This window comes from Rana temporaria, chromosome 13, assembly GCF_905171775.1.
Source record: "Rana temporaria chromosome 13, aRanTem1.1, whole genome shotgun sequence".
In the NCBI taxonomy this organism is placed as follows: domain Eukaryota; kingdom Metazoa; phylum Chordata; class Amphibia; order Anura; family Ranidae; genus Rana; species Rana temporaria.
Window position 1 is genome coordinate 36,980,024 of NC_053501.1, and position 5,269 is coordinate 36,985,292.

Genomic DNA, 5,269 nt, shown 5'->3' on the forward strand with positions numbered 1-5,269 from the left:
GTGGTTTAAGCGAAATATCGGGCGTGGCTTAAAGGGGGCATGGCTCAAAGGGATGCGGTTAGAGTCTGAGATTAATGAGGGATGGAGGACAAAAGAAAGAAAGAGATAGGGAGGGACAGAGAGAAAAGGAAAGAAAGAGGGATGGAGGGACAGCAGGCCCAGATCTTGCACCACAATAGAAATATGTGTATTCCATAAAGTTACACAATCATCAGATAAAGATACGCCAGACATCTGGTGTTAGTGCTTCAGTCATCCCGACACCAAGGTTGTTATGATGCCAGGATGATTGAAGCACATTTTTTCTAATATTACATTGTAATATAAAATGAAATCATTCAACTCGCCATAATGCAGAATCAGTGGGAGCCCTGAGTGTGTCACCTGCCACCAGATGCCATCAGGTGCCCCCAGCAGAGTCCATCCTTATATCAGGTGCCCCTAGCAAAGTCCGTCCTTACATCAGGTGCCCCCAGCAGAGTCCGTCCTTACATCAGGTGCCCCCAGCAGAGTCCGTCCTTACATCAGGTGCCCCCAGCAGAGTCCGTCCTTACATCAGGTGCCCTCAGCAGAGTCCCTCCATACATTAGGTGCCCCAGCAGAGTCCGTCCTTACATCAGGTGCCCTCAGCAGAGTCCCTCCATACATCAGGTGCCCTCAGCAGAGTCCCTCCATATATTAGGTGCCCCCAGCAGAGCCCCTTTTTACATCAGGTACCCCCAGCAGAGCCCCTTTTTACATCAGGTGCCCCCAGCAGAGCCCAGTCCTTACATCAGTGTCCCCAGCAGAGCCCAGTCCTTACATCAGTGTCCCCAGCAGAGCTCAGTCCTTACATCAGTGTCCCCAGCAGAGCCCAGTCCTTACATCAGTGCACTGTCCCTGCTCATCTGACACACAAGGGTTGGCGGCGGCTCCATTTAGATCTCTTCCTTGTGTTCAGTGGAGAGGGGAGGGGTCTCCGATCCGTGCAACCAATCAGCTTCAGTGTACAAGAGAATTGGCTGCCTCTCCCTTCTCCGCTGAACACACAGGGAAACAGTCCTCATGGCAGCGGCCATCTTTTTGTAGCCCGCTGCTGTTTTTGTCAAAAACAGTACCCGGGACAAAAGCAAAATCCCAGGATTTGATTTTAATAGGGACGAACTCCGATCGGGATGAGGGTCCCAATATCGGGATTGTCCCGGGAAAATCAGGACAGTTAGCAAGTATGCAATAACCTCTAACAACAAAACCTGGGGAACGCCCAGGGAAAAACCAAGCCTACTTACCGACCAGCTCGCAGAACAACCAATTAACCTGTCTAACAGTATGCGTTAAAAACAGGGGTTTTGTCCGTGCGCATTTGCAAACGCATGCGTGAGCCACAGAGCCGTGCCAAGGCACCCTGTAATCTGTGGTCAGCGGGGATTTACGGAGGAATCACCGCTGAGCCAAACGGGCTATACGGATCCGCTCCGTGTGCAAGAGCCCTTATAGGTCTTCAGATTCTTACAACAGAAAAATAAAAAGTATTCAGTGGGAAAGTTATGTTCTAATGTTCATAAATATTTCTGTGTTGGTGTCACAGGTTGCATAACAAGTCCAACCTGGTATCTCTTTGCTAATTATGTCGAAAAAAATGTAGTTATTCTGGTGGCCTCAGGCCATTAAAGGGTGGATTATAGTGTGGGCCCACGCCTACACTTAGTAAACATATACTTCTGAGACAGGTAGAATGTGATTTTATAGATAAATGTGCCTTTTTTTCTCATATTAATTGTTCCTTTACTCTTACTACAATCGCTCCTTATAGTTTTTCAATACACTGAGCTCCCAGTCTCTCACTAGACCCACTGATTCACTGTCACTGAATCCCTTGAGCTCCTTCAATCTTCACACTGGTATCTTCCTCAAGCGTCACCCCCGATTCTCTGCTGGGTCCCTAGCTTGGCACTCTATATACCGCTCAAGCTTCACCCAGTCTGGCTTCAAGAAAACCCCTGCCCATTGGCTGAGATACCCCATATACCTATAACCTGACCTTGGGTTGCCCTTCTTGTATCTAGTACCACCAAGTACCCAGCCACCTAGTGGTGGAAGACAAAAGTGCAACAAGGCCAAACTTTGGGTACAAATCAATAGATTTCTAACAATCAACCAGGATAACTACTCCTGGCAAGTAAATTTGTGAGGAGGTCCCCGCCTAAACTCCAGGGTGTTACATCTATATAGTGCAATGTTGTGCATTACCGTAACGAGTGTTATCATGATTTTTTTTTCCTCTTCCTTTTTTTGATCCTGTGGTGCAGTGCGCAAAAAAACAAAACATCAATAAGTGACCCAAAAAAGTGCATGTGAACACACTCAGGTCCACCTAGCCAAAAAGGCCCGGCAGACCTTGCTCCTCATGATCAGCCACAACCAGTGGCTAGGTGGGGGGGCTCTCTCAAAGAGACGGGAGAGGTAGGCAGGAGAGGAAGGAACCTAATGGCCACATGCAGATTCCAGTCAATCAATGAATTTTTTTTATTTTTTTAACAGTATAGTTTATTGAGTATTATCAATACATCAATACAAACATTAACAATAACAATACATTAACCATGCTGACACAGTAGGGAAGAACATAAAAGACACAGAGTAGAGGATACACTGCACATAGGTCGATAATAACATTGTGGCTGGGTTCCAATACATGTCAGGGAAGCCAACAGTACCCGTTAAGATATCAGAGGATATCCCATAACGCCGCGTACACACGATCAGTCCATCCGATGAGAACGGACCGATGGACCGTTTTCATCGGTTAACCGATGAAGCTGACTGATGGTCAGTCGTGCCTACACACCATCGGTTAAAAAAATGATCGTGTCAGAACGCAGTGACGTAAAACTCAACGACGTGCTGAAAAAAACGAAGTTCAATGCTTCCAAGCATGCGTCGACTTGATTCTGAGCATGCGTGGATTTTTAACTGATGGTTGTGCCTACTAACGATCGTTTTTTTCCCATCGGTTAGGAATCCATTGGTTATGGGGCCCACACACGATCGGTTTTGACCGATGAAAATGGTCCATCAGACCATTCTCATCGTTTTAACCGATCGTGTCTACGCGGCATAAGCCTACACCAGGAACTAACCCATTAAGTATTCCTTAATACAGGGGTGCCCAACCAGTGGCCCGGGGCGGGGCCCACATGTGGCCCGCGGAGCCCTCTGATGTGGCCCGCAACCTCCTGCTCTGGGATGGCTGGTTGGCAAGCCCAGATTGCAGGTTGCCGACCTGCTATCCAAGAGCATCAGTGTTGTAAATTAAGCTGGCGGTAGAGGAAGCAAGCGACTTTTCAGAGAGTGCACCACACCTGGAGAATATAATAGACGTCTATACCAAAGTGCAGCTAACCGGCGGGAAAACCACAGGTACACTGCGCCGCAATTGACTGCAGACCATCAGTGTAAAAGCAGCCTTAGGCCCCTTTTACATGATCGGTCCGACCCAATTGGACCCTCTAATCACCTCTATGGAGCGGCAGATGTAAACAGACTTCTGTCCGTTTACACCTGCCTACCTCCAATCCGATCTGCTAAAAAAATAAAAAAAGACTATCTGATTGGATCGGAGGGCCCATAGAGTAGATTGGGCTGTGTCTGCTTTGCATATGCAGACTGGACACAGACCTGTCATCTGCCCACTCCGCTCTTTGTGGCCCGCGACTGGTTACTAAGTCGCTTAAGTGGCCCTCGGCCTTCAAAAGGTTGGGCACCCCTGCCTTAATAAGTAGCAAAGCCTAGTATTCTTTTTATATTAGTAGGGACTTAAGGCAATTAGGGAAGTAAGGATAATAAACTGAGGTGGTGGTGGTGGTGGGGGGGGGGGGGGTAGAAGGGGAACAGAGGGGATAGGTAGGGGGAGGGTGAAACAGGGACAGTGGGGGAGCATCAAATTGTGAGGTCACAAGCCTTAATCCAAGAATTCCAGATTTTATGGAACTTTTTAGGGCAATTGCGGCCCAGGTAGGTGAGCTTTTACAGAGGGAGAACATTTTAAATTAAACTGTACCATTGAGATACTGTAGGGGGGGGGGGGGGGGGGTCTGTCATCTTCCATTTTATTAGAATAGTTTTCCTAGCATAATAAAATGCATAAAACAGAAAGGTTGAAAATGCATATTTGAATGTGTGTAAACGCACATTAAAACACAGGAGAATGCGGGAAGCATATTGTTTATTTCTAAATCAAAGATAATTTCCCTTGCGTTTTTATATAAACCAAATACAGGCGACTAGAAATCTTGCATTAGAGGATTTTGGGAACTGGTCCTTGAATCTGTTTTACATGCATAATTGGGGATTTGCTAATACAGTAAAACCTTGGTTTGAGAGTAACTTGGTTTGAGAGCATTTTGCAAGACAAGCAACATTTTTTAATACATATTGCCTTGATATACAAGCGATGTCTTGATATAAGAGTAGCGTCATGTCACAAATGAGTATAAAAAAGAAGAGAGGCGCCTCTAAGGCCCCGTACACACGACCGGATCTATCCGCTGGGATTTATCCGGAGATCAATTCCAGCGGATAGATCCGGTTGTGTGTACGTCCGAGCGGACATTTATCGGCGGAAAAAAATCCAGCCGACGGATTTCAAGCGGATAAAAATTTCTTAGCATGCTAAGAAATCTATCCGCTTGAATCCTGTCCAGCGGATTGATCCGGTGGTCTGTACAGACTCACCGGATCAATCCGTCCGCTCCCCTCTCTCGCATGCGTCGTAATGATTCGACGCATGCGTGGAAGTCTTTACCTTCCAGCGTCACGCACGTCGCCGCGTCATAGTCACGGCGACGGCGCGACACGTCACCGCGGATGGATTCCACGCAGATTTCGATCTGATGGTGAGTACAGCCATCAGATCCAAATCCGCCAGAGGATTTATCCGCTGGAAACGGGCCAGCGGACCGTTTTCAGCGGATATCCTCTCGTGTGTACAGGGCCTTAGTGTAGCAATATGGTTACATTTAATGAAGGTACAACATTTAGCAACATATTGCTACACTTAGCGCTGCCTCTCTTCTCTTTTATACCCTGTAAAAAAAAATGCTTTGATATACAAGTGCTTTGGATTAAAAGCATATTTCTGGAATGAATTATACTCACAAACCAAGGTTTTACTGTATGTAAATCTTTAATTTCACATCTTCTGGCAATAACATTTCCAATTTTCTAAATCCGAGAATCCTCCCCTGAAAAGAATGTACAAGGAATAGTTTTTAGTATTAGCAACAGTTTT